General features: G+C 42.7%; 1 protein-coding gene across 9 annotated transcripts in view; it reads left to right on the forward strand.

The window, feature by feature from the left end:
- Window positions 1-19,203, forward strand: part of DCX (doublecortin) — a 183,452-nt gene that overhangs the window by 34,823 nt on the left and 129,426 nt on the right. Inside the window, exon 3 of one of the 9 annotated variants that reach the window (XR_005584623.1) lies at window positions 11,487-11,669. The exons of the other annotated variants lie outside the window; for them this stretch is intronic. The gene's annotated coding sequence lies outside the window, so the exon portion shown is untranslated. Of the gene's footprint in view, window positions 1-11,486; window positions 11,670-19,203 lie in introns of those variants that run through there. 9 annotated transcript variants of the gene reach the window in all.

Consider the following 19,203-nt stretch of genomic DNA (forward strand, 5'->3'; position numbering starts at 1 on the left):
TTGTGCAAGCCTTTCTTTAACTCTTTAGAGCCCAGGGGCTGTAAACCAGTCCTGCCATTTGACCATACTGCCAGATATGAAGTAAGGCTTAACCGTAGAGGAGAGATTGGTTAACTTAGTTTCTTTGAAGAGTGCACAAGTTTTTATTTAATGCCCAAAGGTGTTTTTGCTAGAAAAAAAATCTCCACTGCCTTCTCGAGGAGTAATCCTAATGATTCCTTTTGTCTCTAGAATCAGTGTCATTTACAAGATGAGAACATTGTAATCGTATCTAAGCATCCCTGGCTTCGCCGTATTGTGGAATGGAATGAGAAATGTGATTTCTATGCTTGATATCTGGTGACTTTCTATTGGCTCTTTTCTGTGAGAACAGAGGCAAAGCTATGATATAATGCCATAGTTAGCACTTACATAGCACCTTTCCTCTGAGGAGCTCAAAGCATTTTACTAACACAAATTAAGCTCCACAGACCCCCTGTGAGGTAGGTAAGTCTTTTCACCACTTGACGAATGTGGAAATGGAAGCACCGAAAGTTTTAAGTGATTTACCCAAGATTGCACAGTGAGTCAGGACAAGAATCAGAAATTTCAGTTCACTGCTCTAGCCAGCAGGCCAGTGTTTCTCAGCCCTTTTCAGAGTGGTGGCCTCTTGTTCAAAGTCAAGTCTTTTCAACTCCTTGTTTACTGTACATATAAAAATGCATCTGTGATAACAATAAGCCTATCCAATTTGTGTTTGTGCGTGTTTCAAAAGGTTCACACAGCATACTTGAGCTTGAAGGGAGTGGGGGAGTGAGATTTGATTGTAATAAAATTTTCAGTGCTTTGCAACATCCCCCACCATTGACTTTCATCACCCCCGGGGGGATGGTGACACACAAGTTGTGAAAGCTTGCACTGGAAAACCATCTCACTCCTCCACACTGCAGAGAGAAGGACTTTACTGGGAGGGGCTGTTTCCTCTGCTTATAGTAGGGGTAAGGATCATAGGTGCTGGAACTAGGGGTGCTGCTGCTCCCCCGGCTTGAAGTGGTTTCCATTATATACAGGGTTTATAGTTTGGTTCATTGGTTCTCAGCACCCGTAGGGCAGGTCTTCATTACCCACCGGATCAGCAGGTAGAGATTGATCTATTGGGGATCGATTTATCACGTCTCATCTAAACGCAGATAAATCGATCCCTGAACGAGCTCCCCATCAACTCCGGAACTCCAGCTCGCAAGAGGCGGAAGCAGAGTCGACGGGGGAGTGGCAGCAGTCGACTGGCCTCCGTCCTCACGGCAAGGTAAGTTGACCTAAGATACGCCAACTTCAGCTATGCAAATAGTGTAGCTGAAGTCGGTGTATCTTAGGTCGACCACCCCGCCCCCTCCCAGTGTAGACCAGGGCTCAGTATACAAATGGTTCCAGCATCTCGGTAAGGATCAGTCTGGGACAAACCCACACAGGTGGGACGTAGTATGGCAAGAAAAGGTAAGTAGCACTTCTCTCCTATGCACGTGGGCTGCTTTGGGTCACAGGAGGCCTAGCAGAAGGGGCCACATGCTACCTCTCAGCAAGAAAGTGAAGAGGTATGGTAGGGAATAGACAGTGAATAAACCAGGGGGAAATAGAAGCTCTATCTGCCTCACTCTCCAAATAATGGCTAGGAAAGTTTTGTGCTAACAATGTTAATTGGGGGTGGGGGGAGAGATTTTTTTACATTCCCGATGTCCATGCCTCAGTGAGCCATGTATTGAAATGTAAGAATGTATTGAAAATTTAGCTTTGCATCTTCAGACTAGTTCCTAGTGGATGGTTGCCCACTTCAAAAAAGCAAGTGTCCACTACTGGTGCCCATGTTGGCAGTCTGAGCAGAGCGGCTGAGGGCTGAAGGGGCAATAGGGGCTGGACTACTCACTCACCCCTACAAGTGGTCCCTGAGGCACACTGGCAGGGCAGTATGGGGAAGTATTTGCTGCCCATGTTATACCCATTCTTCTGGGGGTTTCAGTCTCCAGCGCTGACAATGAAAAACGTAGCCCTCTGAAAAGCTAAAGTTCTCCTACACTTTCTCTGCAGGCCACACCCTCTGAAAGGCAAGCCATATAGAATTACTATTATTTTAATTTAGTTTCCCATTTCCTTGATTGCATTATTATCCAGGCTGCCCAGCGTTGCATCCACACACCCTGTATCATGGACACTGAGCTCCCTGATAAGCCTGAAGTAAGGAGTGTAAGAAACTGAATCTGGGGGGGGGAAGAATATATGTAATTTATCACGTTGATTTGTACTGTTTTCTTAAAAATTGTCATATATAAATTATCTGTAAACTTTCAAAATCCTGAGCAGACATCCTCTGAGAAAGTGTGTGGGCCTAGTTTTAGCCAGGAATGAAACTTTTACAGCCCTGGGAAAATGAGAGTGTATAATTGAAATGCTGAGACACCCCTGACTCTAACAGTGCTGGTGAGCACCGCTGAAATGAAATGCCTTCTCTCCCTATCCGTATATCTACTCTTCCCCGCTTGGCTTATTTTCTCTTTGTTGATGTTGCAGTAAATCATCTGTCCCCTTGCAGGACAGCACCAGTGGTTGCTGGACAGACTATCCTATATTTCTCATTTACCACTGTGGCAGGGTGTAATAAAGACAGATGAATTCTAGACAATGCTGCATTTATCAGCCACAGCTGGGAAATTGCTCAGCTGGCTGCATGACCTCTTAATCTCTGAGTAGCATGTAAGTCTTCCTTCTTCTGTACTTTTGTTGAGCTGACCAGTAATAAAATTGTACTTTAAAAATAAAAAGAATGTTCAAATCCTCTTGGAGAAATAGAGATGTGCCCAGTCACAGCCATTTTTCAAACAGCTGTTCTGAATTTTGGGGCAAAGGCTTGAGGGTCTGGTTAGGCTCTTACTTCTTGCAACTGTAATACTTAACTATAAAAACAGATGTGCAATTAAACTGCTTCCTGGGTAAACCAGTCACTTCATGCGTTCACCACGGTCCCACTCCAGTCTTGTAATCTTTGTTTGCTCTTTATTAAATCAAAGTTTTAGTATGCTGGTTAGTAGGTATGTACAGAATGTTCCTGTGTGGGATCTTCTACCATCTGAACTAATGTATCCTATGAAGAAGGTGAAACATGCTGTACTTTGGATCTTTAACTACTACTTCCAATGCAGCTGCACTTAATGAAGAAAGAGCACTTGCCCTTCGGGTCCTTCCTCTCATACTCATCTGCTGTCCAAGTATTTCAAAGCTGTTTTGTTCAAAAGCAGTTGAAGCCCTCAAATTAATGGGACCTCCTGTGATCACTAGGTATCTGTGGGTTTTCTGTGCTGTGGAGAGTGTGGGCTGGTGGACTGTGAGTGTCTGTATCTCTGTTGCTAACAATTGTTTCTTGCACTCAACAGAATCTTAGAATTTGGGGCACTTACATACTCGCAGTTGCAATCATGTGAAATAGGAGGGGGTAGGGATTGAGATTAAGTCCTAACTGAGGGTGTTTGGGATGACCTGTGATTTTTTTGAGCTGGAGAAATGTCTGACGCTTGTTCTGTGTTCTTGTGACTGTAGAATCCCTGCCTCATTTTTGGCCAAAGATGGAAGGTGTGAAGTGAATGAGGCAGGGGACTGCAGGCAGAAGAAGAGGGGGTGTCATGGTTAAATTGGTTGAATGCTGCCCTAGAGAAATGGATTCTATTCCTGGCTCTTCTGCAGACTTCCTTTGTGATGATAGGCAAGTCACTTAAACCAGACTTTTCACAGCTGGTGTGTTCTTCATTTTCTGGGTGCCTAACTTGAAATTTGGGGTCTGATTTGCAGAAATGCTGAGCATTAGCTGCCATGGACTTCACTTGCAACTGGTAGTGTGAACCTGTGAGGTGTTATATAATGCTAAATACTCTGAAAAATCAGATCCTAGGTCAGTGGCTCACAAACGTTTTTACTGGTGACCCCTTTCACATAGCAACCCTCTGAGTCTGACTCCCCCCTCCTCATAAATTAAAAACACTTTTTTATATATTTAACACCATTATAAAGGCTGGAGGCAAAGCAGGATTTGGGGTGGAGGTTGACAGCTCACAACCCCCCCATGTAATAACATTGCGACCCCCTGAGGGGTCCCGACCCCCAGTTTGAGAACCCCTATCCTAGGTGTCTCAACCAGGGTACCCAAAATTAGTGCAAACTTTTTACCTTACCTGTCTATGCTTCACCTTCCCATCTGTAACATGGGGATAATACCACTTCCTGACCACAGAGAGGTGTTGTATGGATACATTATTTAATCTTGGCAAAACACTCAGATACTGTAGTGCTAAGCACCATAGAGAAGCTCATATGAAAATTAATAATTCTGTCTTCAGTGCCAAGTTTTTATCGTGTGCAATAAAGAGAGCCTACAGTCTCATATTAAATAATGAGAAAACAGTATTGAATAGCTGGTCATTTAATTGAGTGTCATCCATTCTGTGCATTGAATGAGTCAGGGGTTACTGAGATCATGTAATAAAAGCTGACTCCTAATGCATATGCCCAAGGGAGCAAAATAACAGTCGTGCAAACAACTTTAATTCTGGCATTGCCTAACTTTTGAGTGCTTGACTTCGCAATCTTAATGGTCTTTTGACATAGGTTTTGTGTTCTATATAATATAGACACACACTAAAAGTTTTAAGAGATCCCTGGCCAGCTAAGACTCTGTGGTCATTCTCATTCTGTGCACGCTTGCCATATAGAGCCTCAAGATTTTAAGAAGCGAGAGAAATCCTGCAATGCTGCTTGTAGCATGTGAAATAAAGAAAAGTTCTCTTTTAGGTGGCCTGTGACACACACCTGAGCAAGACTGGCATTTCAGCCAGTTGCAGACAATGGTGACGAATGTGCAACCTAGAACATTACAAAGGGAAGGGCTGTGGCAGAGGTCTACAAAGGAACACTCTTTATCTTAAAGTAAAGAGCAGGTAGGTAGGGAATTTAAAATGACATAACATGCCTTCCATCCCTCCAGTTGGCTGCAACCGATTTTGTAGTGAGTGCTTCGGCAAAATTTCCATCCAGATTTTGGGGGTAGCCATCATTATTTTATTTGAAATACACTCCCAGCACTGTACTGAAAAAGTCCATTTTAAAACAAAACTAATCAAACATCTTTCACTCCTGAACACAATGACCTGCAGCTGCCACACTCGCTTTCCATGACAGACATAAGGGTTGGAGACCATACTTCTTGAACTTTGGAGTGTTCATGTGTCGTTTGGGTTCTCAGGTTCAAAGTCAACACTGTAGAAGCAGGCATTGCTAACACTGACTTCAGTGGAAAGGCAGCATTGACCACTGAATAAGGCTCTAGACTGGGAACTGATCTGAGCTCTTACAGGATCTGCCAATTGACCACTGGGTGACCTCTCTGCCTCCGTTTCCATCTATGTAAAATGGAGTGGGGGGTATTGATACTTACCAACCTTTGTAAAACAGTTTGACAGCTATGGATGTAAAGCACTAGATAGATATTCCAGGGGAATTATGCCCACTTTTTACTCCAAGGCAGAATTCCATTCCCCTTTTGTGATCTCCCAAAGATTCTCCTTTCATCCAGTAAACTGTGATTGCATTTGCTCATGTGTTAAGAATGCAAATAATTGACATTTTTAAAAGGCTTCAAGCTGTTTTGAATGTTTGCCTTTGTTCCGAGTTTGCTCCCTACCTACCCCATCCCTCCCACAGTCCCCCAAAACACACACACACCATTTATATATAATTGATTACTGTCTACCAGAGACACTGGATATTCTGTTTGAGTTAATGCTGCTAAATTTTGGGACCATTTATAATTTGCTTTAATATTTTAAGTATTAAATTGTCATGCATAGAATTTTATATTCAGAGCATCCTGGAAGTTTCACTATGATAAATGAGCTCATGAAAAGGGGATATTTTAAATTACAGGGATGGTGTTAATATCCCTTGTCAAGGGATTGCATAGCGTGGTGCTCACCTCTTACCTCTGGATTTCAAGAGGAGAGAGCAGGAATGATTAGCGGTGTCTGTCAACTTCTCCAGGTCCACACATGAACCAGCAGACCGTGGATTGCGGGGCAGATTTCCTAGATTTATCTGCAGGGTTTCACGGTCCTCACTGTCACTCCTTGCAGGAAGATGGACTGCATTCATCATTACAGCTCGTGAATGAAATGAACTTGGCCCTGTCTGTACTAGAGAATTTTAGCATTGTGACACCATAACACGCCACATGTCTGCACACCAAAATGCTACCTATGGTGCACGGGCATTCAAACCACACTGGCACTGCACTTGCTCTCCCAAGCATGGTGGAAGGTTGAGAGTGCTAATGTCTGTCGGATATCACTTCTGACCACTCCATGAATAAAGTCTTACATTACAACATCCTGTAAAGTGGGTTAATAATATTCCCTGCACTTTGCAGATGAGGAAACAGAGGCACTAATGACCTGTTTTCAGAGGTGCTGAGCGCACAGAGCTCCCACTGACATCTTCACCTTTGAAAAATAGGTTACTTCTCCAGGATCACATAGGGAGTCAGTGATTGAGCTAGGAATAGATCCTGGGTTCCCTGACTCTTAATTTTGAGCTGTGACCTTTTTCTTTGAAGTATGGCAAATCTCTCAACAGCATCTGTTCTTAGACTTTAGCATGAGCCCTAGACCAAAGCATCTTTTGGATGCTTCTCTGATCTGTTTGGGGCATGCTTATTGCTAGGATACACACCTGATATGTGTGTGTTTGGTGATGGCCCTCTTCATTTGAGTCATTTGAAATGGGCACTAATTTTAAAAAATCATTATTCAGGCTTGTCTTATGGTCTAACTGTTCTGCTTGCCAGAAGATCTTAACAAGATTGACAGTGTATGTTGAATATTGACTGCTCGTTCTTTTTTTAGCAACAAGATAATGAACTGGGTTTCAAGAGAATAGCTTGTTTCCCTGTGTGACGGACAAATAATTCATCTGGACAGTGCAGTGTCTGGCAGTGCGGTGTTTGGATGATTAATAGAATTTTCTAATATTTACACTTCCACGTCAGGGCTGTATCTGAGAGGAGATTCAGCTCAGGCCACAGCACTGAGATCAGCAATTTAAATGTGAATCTCTGGGTAGATTTCTGCTATTGTGGTCTACTCATTTCCCTGGAAGTCCTCCCTATTCGGGATGGAGTCTGCAAGATTCCCCAGTTTGTTCCTTGCTTTAACTAACTATTCCTCCAGCCAGCCCCTTGTATCCCCACATCACGGCCAGCAACCTTCTGGCTGTGGCATACTGGTTAGAGCTCTCTTTAGTGTCTGGTAATGCTGCTCCTTAGACAGACCAATTGAGTCACTCTTCAGATACCCTCTCCTACATTGGAAAAAAAAAAAGTCCCCTACGGGCCTGGGGAGTTAGACCCTTGAGCCTGCACAGATCCCCATTTAATCTGCCAGGGCTCCATGCAGATTTCTGTCCACAAGGAGCAGTTCATAGAATTGGGCCTTACGTCATGGTTGAATCCCCGAGAAGCGGTTGTCTCAAGTGCAGACACGTACGTAGAACATAATCAGAATTGCAAGGCACTGCCCTAGTACCTTATGTTCAATGATCCCATGGTAAAATGCTAAGGACATATTAAATCACTGAAACAGTAAAGCTAATTAAAGGTGGGCTTGATCTGCAGAGTTTAAATCCAGATCAGAGCTTTCCTAAAGTGTGGGTGTGTTCAGGTCCAAGATGTGATAATTTTTTTTTTTCAGCCCAAAGTTAATAGACTCAGGAGCTCACTAACTGGCTTCCTGGCAAGGACCCTTTAGGGTTTAGTTTTTATGATCTCTTGTAGATCTTGTAGCTCAGTGATTATTTTCCAAACAAGTGATTGCAAGCCAATCAAAGTTGAATGCATGGCGAATACAGATATGGTCCAAGGGAAATGATAGCTGTAAAGTAGTTAAATCCCTCTCTTAAACTGAGTCATGTTAATAACGTGACAGATTTAACAGATGGCTTTGCTGCCTATATTCAGAGGGGACCCCTTGCTGCCTATAATCAGAGGGAACCGTTTCCTTCTTTACAATCGTTAAATAGTAATTACAAGAAGATATATTGAGGGGGAAATTACTTTAAGACAAAAATATCCACTTAAATTACATTTGTTACTTTAGGATTATTTTATTCTAAAACAGAAAAAACTTTCCCCTGTCCTCACTTGCAAAACATGCAGCAGAACTCTTCACTACCACCCATATGTTCACATTTCAGACGCCAACACATTCAGCTAGGGGTGGACGAACTCCATTTAACCCCATCTGGAAGGAGCATGTTGTAATTAGAGCAGGAGGGATAAAAGCAATGACAGACTCAATCCTAATATGGCCCTGCCACTGATTAGTCTCATAATCTTGGGCAAATTACTTAATCTCTTTGTGTCTCAGTTTACCCATCTGTAAAATGGGGATGATGATACTTACATCCCACAGATGAGCTGAGGCTGGAAGGGATGTAAAACATCGTATTTCACCTTAAACCAATTTCTGACTAGTGGGGATTAGGATGAGACCCTCAAAGGGGCAGATTATTCTACATCTGTCTACTGTGGAGTTTCTTGCATTGGCCTCAAGAGCATCTGATACTGGCCACTATCAGAGACAGGAATTGACTTAGGAATGGATCAGACCTGTTATCCATCTAGTCCAGTATCCTATGTTCTATTAGTCTGGGCTCGCTGTTGCTCACTTAGCCTTTTCTGGGTAGAATAGATGTATATGGCCTGGGGAAAATCCTACTTCTGACTAAAGTTATTTGTGGGCATGGAAGTTTTGATGCCAGGTGGAACCCTGCTTGGTGTGAGCTCAGTTTTGTGTCAACACCACAAATTGTATTAATGGCAAACGCTTGACTGTATTAATCTGCTTGGTGAGTTAATTTAGCAAGATGGATAAACACCACCAGTTTCATTCTCCGTAGGGGGATCTGAGAGAGGTGTTGCTTCCTTCTCTTTCTCTGTCTGCTCTCCAGAAGTGGCTGCTTCATCCCAATTGCAAAAAGACCCTCTTACTCATGAATTCATCTGTCCTGCCTCTTGCTCCTCCTTCTCCACCTCCACTATCCGGTCCCTTACACCTCTGCCATTTAGGGTCAGGAAGCCCTGTGGGGCTATGCTGTACAGGGGCGGCTCTAGGATTTCAGCCGCCCCAAGCAGGGTGGCACGCCGCTGGGGGCGCTCTGGCGGTCGCCGGTCCCCCGGCTCCAGTGGACCTCCCGCAGGCACGCCTGCGGATGCTCTACCGAAGCCGCGGGGCCAGCGGGCTCTCCGCAGGCACGTCTGCAGGAGGTCCACCGGAGCCGCCTGCCGCGGGACGCCGCCCCAAGCACGCGCTTGGCGCGCTGGGGTCTGGAGCCGGCCCTGATGCTGTACTATGCTGACAGTGTGCACTACCTATATCCTGTGTAGTGGAACCCTATTTTTCTGCAGCTAGGGCTTTTGCGCACAAAGGGTGGAAGAGGGTTTGCCCCCTATAAATGTGCCTGTGAAGCACTTTAATCTGTTGGATGAAAGGCATTATGGGAATGTAAATCACTCAGCTCAGGTGCAATAGAAAGAATTGATCATCACAAACAGGAGTTAATTAGAGGTGGGCTTTGGGCCCGAGTTCCAGACTTGACTTACCCCCAAATCTGGGGGCACTTAGAACTGCAGGAAAGGGGATTCATTTCAATAAGTCTCAGAACATGGGGAAGTTCCAGAAGACTGGCAGAAAGCTAATGTGCCAATATTTAAAAAGGGTAAATGGGGTGACCCAGACAATTATAGGCCTGTCAGTCTGCCATTAATCCCAGGCAAGATAATGGAGCGGCTGCTTGGGGACTTGATTAAATAAAGAATTAAAGGAGAGTAATATAATTAATGCCAATCCACATGGGTTTATAGAAAATAGATCCTATCAAACTAACTCGAGATCTTTTTTTTTATGAGATTACAAGTTTGGTTGATAAAGGTAATAGTGTTGAGGTAATGTACATAGACTTTTGTAAGGCATATGACACAACATTTTGGTTTAAAAAAAACCTAGAACAATATACAATTAACATGGAACATATTCAATGGATTAAAAGATGGCTAACTGCTAGGTCTTAATGTTACTGTAAATGGAGAATCCTCATCAAGTGGTTGTGTTTCTAGGGGATTCCCTCAGGTTTGGGGCTCCTTGACCCTATGCTATTTAACATTTGTATCAATGACCAGGAAGAAGACAGAAAATCACCATCTTTTAAGCTTTACAGAAAACACCCAAACTAGGGGGAGTGGTAAATTTTGAAGAGAACAGGTCACCAGTACAGAGCACTCTAGATTGCTCTGTAAATTGGGTGCAAGCAAACAGAGTATGTTTTAATCCAGCTAAATGTCAGCATGTAATCTAGGAACAAAGAATGTAGGGCCATACTTACAGGATGGGGCATTCAGTCTTGGGAAGCACGGACTCTGAAAAACATTTGGGGGTCACAGCAGATAATCAGCTGAGTATGAGCTCCCAGTGCAACACTGCGATCAAAAGGGCTTGGATACATAAATGGGAATGCTGAATAGGAGTAGAAAAGTTATTTTACCTCTTTATATGACATTGGTGTGATCATTGCAGGAATACTGTCTGCATTTCTGGTGCCCACAATTCAAGAAGGGTGTTGATAAATTGGAGAGGGTATAGAGAAGTGCCATGAGAATGATTAAAGGACTAGAAAATATGCCTTATAGTGACAAGCTAAATAAACTGAGCGCCTTGAGTATCGCAAAGATAAAGGGGTGACTTGATCAGTGTAGAAGTACTTACATGTGGAACAAATATTTGATAATGGGCTCTTAGTCTAGTAGAGAAAGGTATAACATGAGCCAATGGCTAAGAGTTGACATTAGACACATTCAGACTAGAAATAAGGCATACTTTTTTTTGACAGTGAAGGTAATTAACCATTGGAACAGTTAATCAAGGGTTGTGGTGGTTTCTCCATCATTGCCAATTTTTAAATCAAGACAGAATGTTTTTCTAAGATAAGATCTAGAAATTATTTTTGGGAAGTTCTATGGCCTATGTCAGACTAGATGATCACCAAGATTCCCAGGCCTTAAAGGGACCAATGAATCAGAAATAAGGGACGGTCACAAAGGGTAGATTTGCGTCTATGTTTAAATTCTGAACCCCACTTCTATTGAAGTCCAAGGGTGTTTGGACCTTGGCTTTGGTTCAAGCCCATGTCTGATATCAAAGAGTCATATGTCCTTCCCCCCTAGCCTTTGGATCAGCAACAGCATAAAACACACTTGGCTTGCCAGTGGTGCCAATTAATTACCATTCTCTTTTGGTGGAACAAGGAATAAATTATCACTGTCTTGTGTGCTTAACTACCATGCTTGCCTTCTAATATCCAGCTTCCGTGTCGTCGTCCCCACCCCTGCCTTCTCTAAAGAAAATGCATTTCCTTTTTGACCCCAGGAGCAAACTGCCTGGGAAATCAACATTCCATGAAGTGAATGAACAAACAGCTTATAGAAGGACGGAATTTGTTTATCATCAGAACACTGGGCTCTCTGTTTTTATTTATAGCATGTTATCAACTAAAGTTCCTTTTTTGCTTAGCTACTGCGTGAATGAAGACAGCTTTTTAATATTAGTAAATAAAAGCTCTATACATAAAAATTTGCCACATGATTCTTGTATACTGAACTTACGTTTTTCCTTCATGAAGTTCACTGTTTGGTCACTTAGTAATATCCTTCCCATCCCCCATCTCAAATACACAATGCACAGAGGTACAGGAAGATTATGTCCTGTTATATATTGTTATGGCTCAGAACTATAGAAGAATATAACCTGCTAGCATTTGTTTCTTGGTTATTTCATTTTTGGTCAAGAATCAGTATGTAGCTGGGAAGCTTCAATATGTTTTTCTTCTCCTGGGCAAGTTTAGAATCAGAAACCATCTCAGCAGGCTTCTTTGCATTAATTGGTTTAATGGTTTGTAGTGTTCAAAACCCAGTGCCTTCTGACCAACATTAGGTGGTCTGTGTGAAAGAGTTGGTGATCTCAGTCCTGGTGCTAGTGTTTTCCAATTGGCACTCTCAACAGACATACCAAATAATGAATGGGCCATGGTGTATGGGCTACCGCCTCTGTTCTAGAGGTGCTGTAATCGAGATCAGGGATGGAGAAGCAGGCCATGCTGATATCCAGATAGAATTGGTACTATGGATAAATAGGACTCCAGGACTGTCTATCCTGTACTTTTCAACAGCACCTATTCTGTATTCATTAAGAATGTTCAGTGGCTGAGAACATGTACAATGCAAAACAAACCACATCAGAAAAGACAGCCACTGGACATTCCATGCCCTTTGATACCTGCGAGAGCTGGAAATGGCTCTAATGCTCAAACCCTTCATTCTCAACTATAGAGTTTTGACATTGTATGCACTGCATCCTTTATCCCTAAGGAACCCAAAACACTTTAAAGCTATAGATACAAGAATCAATTTGCCTAACACTGAAGGGGCAGCCTGTAAGCTTTACTCTTTGGGTACCACTCTTGACTTAATTGGAACCACTTACTGTGTAAGGGATGTAGGATCAGGCCTGTGGCAATTAAAGAACAATTCTTTTTAATTGTTACTAGTCTTCATAGGCCTGCTGCATAGCCCACTGAATTCAATGGGCATCTCTCCATTGACGTCAGTGGGCTTTGAATCGGTCCCCGTGTGAACAGACTAGGATAAATTAACCCCTCTATCCATGTGGGTACTTTACTCAGCTTTTACAATGGGTGCTCTGCCTCACTTAATGCAAACAGCTGATTTTATCATATGCAAATAAACCCCATGTGGCAAGTTTAAGGGTGACTCAGGAATTTGATATTCTGGAATATTCGTATACCTTTATAGCATCTCTAAAACAAGCCATGCTTTCGAAACAGCCATCCCGCCTCTGTGTGGTCAGTGTCTTCTGCTTGGCTGTTTGCATGTGTGTCTGAGTGTGATCCTAGGGAACCACATCACTGATTCTGTACCTGGCATCATACATGACCTGAATATTAAGATGACAGTGCCTAGAGATTCTTGAAGCAAACTCTGCTATCTAGTAAGTGGCTAATAGTTCTATGAACAGACTTTAAATCTCCTGCTATAGAATGCACACAGTGCTGAGGCTGAGTTTCTTTTATAATGACTGTTATATTTCAGAATTGCACCTAGACATTGATGATTGAAGCATATTGTGTTCTGTGGTTTGAAATGACCTTGCCACCGATTTATGGTGATCACCTTAGTAGCAAATAGAATTGCATTTTCACAATGAATTAGAGGAAGTGGCTGTGTAGGAAAATCTGACAGCTCTTACGTGCTTAGCAAGAGCTCACACACAGGCTTGGACATTAGAACCTGTTTTCCTGAGCCAGGACACCACCGTTATCCCTTAGTTTTTTCCAAAGGTACCCATTCACTCAGAGCCCATTTTCATGTGTGGAATGAACAATTCTACAGAGCCCTACACACTGACCATGCTTTCCTTTTGCAGTAAAACAAGTCGATTTAGACAAGACTCAGTCAGCAAAAATACCAGTTGGGCCAAATCCCGAGGTCCTTTCTCGGTTTTTACTCAATCCTTACTTAAGAAAAACTCTCCTTGACATCAGCCAGAATTTGGACTGTGCAAAAACTTCACCATGTCAGGATTTGGGCCAATGGGAGTCTTATTTGAGCAGAAAACGAGAGCGGCCATCCAGGATTTAGCTCATTGACTTCAGCTGGCTTTTGCCTGAGTGAGGATGTCAGGATTTAGCCAACAGATTTCAATGAGAGTTTGCTATAGTAAAAACTGTAAGACGTGGCCTGTGAATAATAGTAGCGTTTTACTTTCTAGACTAATCTGGGTAACTTTTGACATCCAGCGCTGACCCAAGCTGCTACTCAGATGAGCATCTTTCACATCGTGTGACATATCACCATGATACAGATTTAGAAAACACCCTCACCGATGTAACTTCTGTGTGGGTGTAAATGAGGGAAGAGAATTTATCCTACTGTTTCTATGGTCTGTGTTTAACAGTTTATATATTTCCAGTCCAGTTTTCTCCTTTTTCATTAGACAGGCTTTTTTTTTTCTTTCCCTCTGATTGCTATGGAACAAGGCAACCAGTAAGGCTCCTCTCTTACTCACTTGTCCATACAGCAGAATCATTGATAAGGTTGATCAATGGTATTAATAGAATTCTGAGAATATGGCTCATCAGTTAACTTGTTCACCCTTTCTTACTGCCTGCCTTGTCTCTTATTACAGTGGAGTAGAAAACATTGTAGGCCCTATACAACTGTCTGTACTTTAAATGTTTCATTGTGACAGAGATTTAAGTTTGGAGATTCTCTTCGCTCTATTTTTGGCAACTTCAAGCTCTAACAGCCAGATCTTCAAAGGTATTTAGGCACATGAAGATAAAGACATCTAGTAGCATTTTCAAAAGTGCCTATGCAGGGAACACCCTGAAACACAACAAAGGGGGTCAAGGAGCCTGTGAGTAAGAGGAAAAAGAACAGAAACCCTGATTATAAGGTGGTCACCCTCCCCTGCATATAGAAGCTTTAAGACACAGACCTTTGACCATTTTTACAGGGAGAAGTCACTCAAACACAGCATTTGAAAGACTATGTCTAGAGAGGTAATAAAAATAGACCAAAACCTTTATTAGAGGGTGATCACTCAGCCGCTAGCATGACCACTTCCCCACAACTCCTATAATTGGAAAATCTAAGACCTTACTCCCTCTTTACAAGGTGATCCTTTACAAGAGATGTCGAAGTGACCTGAGCCTAAGTAAGCAGGCCAAAGGTGACCCAAACCCTCCTTACAGGGTGGTCAGTATGCAGAAGGCATTAAATTGGGCAACCTCCCACACTGGTGAAATGGAGATACCTGCACTCCCTCAGTAGAGAGTGGTCTCTTTGCTCAGAAAGTGCAAGGGCCCCCAACCAATGTACATAAGGAAGGTGAGATTTCAACCCTTCTACAGGGAGAGGTCACTCACGCAGGCATTGAAAAGCTTATGACCAAAAAGGAGTGAAAATACAGAGACCTGAACCCTTATTAAAGGATAGTCACTGAGCCACTGCCATGAAATAGTCCCCATAAATCCTATAATTGGAAAGCTAAGCCCTTACTCCCCCATTACAGGGCAGTTTATTCCAAGGCTTGTCAAAATGACTTGAGACTAAGCCAGCATGTCACAGGTGACCTACACCCGCCTTGCAGGGTGGTCAGTTGGGCACGAGCCATTAAATTGGGCAGCATCCCACTGGTGAAATGGAGAGACTTACACTCCCTCAGTAGAGCCTTGCTGTAAAGAAAGTGTTAATATGTCCTTTTTGCTAGGGTTGACATCACGATTAGTGGATGTAATCACTGACTGCTAAGTTATGGTTAGCATCATGTCAGATAACTTGACTGTTCACAATCGTGTTCAAAAAAGTAAAACTTTATGTTGTAGACAAACCCTTAGTGGCTGCCTACAACTTCCCAAAGCTCCTTAATGTCAGTTAATCATTCACAGCTCTGTTCTCCTTATGTAGGATTGTATGGGCAGCAATTGATTCAACATCTAACTGGCAATTACAGAGCAGATTTGTTAAAATGTACCACAGGAGAGAGCTGTGTGCATATGGACCCTGCCTCAGTGCTTACTCCTGGGGGAATTCTGCACCACTGCACAATGCAGAATTTTGCAGAAATTAATGTTGGGTGTGCAGAATTTCCTTTCCCCTGTACAGAAATGGGCTGCAGAGATGTTGGCCGCCACTAGGGGCCACTGGATGTGGCAGAGCCCAGCTTGCAAATAGAAGATAAGGCCGGGGGAGGAGCGGGGCGAGAAGGAGCAGGAGGGAACTGGAGGGTTCCCAGCAAGCCCTGTAGGAAAGTCAGTGGTGCACAAGAAACTCTGTGCAAGCCCAGGACCCAGCATCAGGCTGTTTATCCCTCTGGATCCCTGGGCTCTGGGGGGGTAGAGAGCATGAATGCCTGGGCTGGCAGGGGAGCGCATCTGGCCTCTGGGGGGTAGCAAGTGTGAATGTCTGGGCCGAGGGAGGGGGCCGCATCTGGGTTATAGGGGGTGAGTGTGTCTGGGCTCTGGTGGAGGGAGTGAGTCTCTGGCCTGTGGGGACCCTGCAGCTATCCTCTGGGGGGTTAGAAGGTGCGAGTCTCTGGGCTGGGGGGGGCCATGGCTGGGGTGGAGGTGTGTCTGGCCCCCTAGCTGGGCGCTGTGAGGGAGGGGGCAAAGAAACAGGAACTGAGTTGTCATAGGGGCTTCTTTAACTCTCTACTCCTGGGGGAAATGTTGTGTATCTGTATTGTTACAAACATACTTGCTGGCAGGTATTTTGATATAAATTACCAAACTAATTGAAACTGGCATGATTATATAGTGTTATTTTGACCAATAAAATGTGTAGAATTTTTAATTTTTTTGGCACAGAATTTTTCCTTTTTTTGGTGCAGAATTCCCCCACGAGTAAGTGCTTTTTGAGGTCACACAGCTGCCTAGACATCTTTCTCCCAATACCTGGTTATGTGTCCACCCATCAGTGAATGGGATGCAGAGGTACATACTTTATAGAAGAACCCAGAGTCACAGATGTTAGAAAAAAATTATTGCCGCTCCCTGCCCAGGCAAGATTGTTCACCGCAACACATTTACAAGTGGTTTGAACAGTCTGGTTTTAAAAAACAGGGCTTCCGCCAGTTAAGGTGGATTAGCAAAAGTGCAGTATACTTCTGGTCTGATACTGATTTTGTTTTGAGAGCTACCTCTTATCAGTCTTTTCATGCAGTGCAAGAGTGTATAGCCTACACTGTATCCTGCCATTCAGGCACTGGACATAATAACCCTTCATGTACTTTTGGAAAAGGAAGTATTCTTGTGATAGTAACATGTGTAAAAGTCTGATAATTTCTATCATTGTGTATTTTTATGTCCACATAAAGAATGTCTGTAATATGTGACACCCTGTCAATCCCCATCTCAAACCCCAACTACAGTATGCAACATGCAGTTAATCAAGGCTTAGGCAGTATCCTTCAGAATGAATCTCCATATTTCTTTTTCCCCTGGGCTTCTGTCTGTGTGGGATAGCATCAAGCGTAACAGAAAACTGTTGAGCACTTACTTGACAAAGTCAACAACAGAGCACATCTCTGAAAAGGATAAACACAGGCTTCATTTTCACAAGGAATCACATGTGAAAGAGTGATGCTGTGTAACCTCCCAGATTATTCATGCCCTCCTGCCTGGGATGAGAGTCTCATCAGTTGCTCGCCTTACTTAAAGGTACTGTGTAGGTAACAGTAAAGCCCATTATTTCAGTGCTTGTGCTCTCCCTTAGAAAAGGGCAACTAGAGGAATTTGATAGTGGCATTTTGGTTTAATTTGATCTTCCATGTTTTACACTTTTCACCTAATTGAGTAGGGAATGGAGTTTCTTAGGCCCATAGTTAAAAATAATAGTTGGTTATCCCATATCTCCTATCACATATCCAAGAAATAATACAGGAACCAAAAGAGATTAAAGGCCACGGTAGTCCTTTATCCTGATAAAGACCGATGCCAGATGCTTCAGAAGGTGTGAAACCCCATAATACACCCAACTGTGCTATAGTATATTGTAATTCTTCAAAAGGCAATTTAAATTTCTTCCTGACCCCACCAGGTGTCCTGTAGCAGAAAGATTTATACCCCTTGTAATTTTATTGTAGCTAGGATCACTACATAGTCTAGTCTTATTCATATAAATTGCTCATATTTTTGAAATAAATATATTTAATATCTAGTTACCATGAGTTCCACAGGTTACCTACACATTGTGCAAAAACTATACCCAGTTTATGATGTGTAATCTGTGATATAACTATAGTTTTTTTTACCAGCAACCATTTCCTGTATGTATGCAAGCTATTTTTATACAAATAAGGATGATATATATTTCCTTCATTGTTTTTCTTAAGGTTGAGATTGTTCTATTCTTTAATCGTGCTACAGCGGCATAAGATTCACATATAAATAATTACTTCCAAAGGAAATCTGCCCCAGCTTTGCTTGACATGCAAGTCTCAAGGTTCACATGTATCTATATTCTGAAAGCTGAACTGTTGCTTTTTGAGACACTTCATGCTTTATTGGCAGTGGTAATTGAAATCATTCTCAAATGCACTGACAATTAATGATGCTCTTTATTATTCTGCTTGTGCCTCTCACAGCACATTAGGTTCAGTGCTGTCTGAGATGTGACTCACTTCACTAGCCACACAAGGAAAAATGTCAGAGGTATTTTTTATAATTCATTATAAAAAGAAGATAAGCTGTAAGACCAGGAAACACAATACCCTGCCTGAAAGAGCTAAAGCAAAGTCATTAAAGTATCTACCTGTGCGGAAATGTGTGGGGAAAAATTCCTGTGCCAATCATCCCTGCTTTAGCATGACCTTGTGTCTTGTATGTTCAGCTCTCAGTACCCTGAAGTGCATTAAAGCATCTTTCATGGTCAATGCAACTTTTTTTTTTTTTTTGGACGTTGTGTTGCAACTTGATGGTGGTGTGCTGCAATATCATAATGCACTGGTGTGTCAGAAGACAAACATTCAAAGCTGGTGCCTCTGTTGGAAGAGCCTGCTGAGGAAGAGAAGACTGCTGGTTAACACTGCATAACAATTGACTGGTGGTCAGTCACATGTATTAGGAGCCGCGTGAATAAAGGCTGAAGAATGTCCAGAACGTTGGACTTTTCAGTTTATCCACACTGGCACCCTCAAGTTTTAGGACAGCAAAGACCAGAGTTTGAAAATTGACTTTCTATTTTGCATCAGTAAATAATTGCAAACGTGATTATCCATTTAACCATCTTGATACCTGTCTGTGTGCAAAATCAAATAGTTTGACATAGGGATATTATTTGTGCTTGCAGTCAGTTACACTTGCAAAACTTCACCCAGAATTATTTGCAAATGCAAAGCCATGCAAGGCCAGGCCAAGGCATCTCTAAAATTGTGGTCCTAAAAGAGAAATATGGCCCTATTCAGACCTTTGTAACAACACTAAAGTCAGTGGGTTGAACAGGGGAATATCATAAGCTACTGTGCTGAAAATTGGCAACCCTAATACTAAGTTATGTGGGAGTGTGAT

Source organism: Mauremys reevesii, linkage group 9 (assembly GCF_016161935.1).
Source record: "Mauremys reevesii isolate NIE-2019 linkage group 9, ASM1616193v1, whole genome shotgun sequence".
In the NCBI taxonomy this organism is placed as follows: Eukaryota; Metazoa; Chordata; order Testudines; family Geoemydidae; genus Mauremys; species Mauremys reevesii.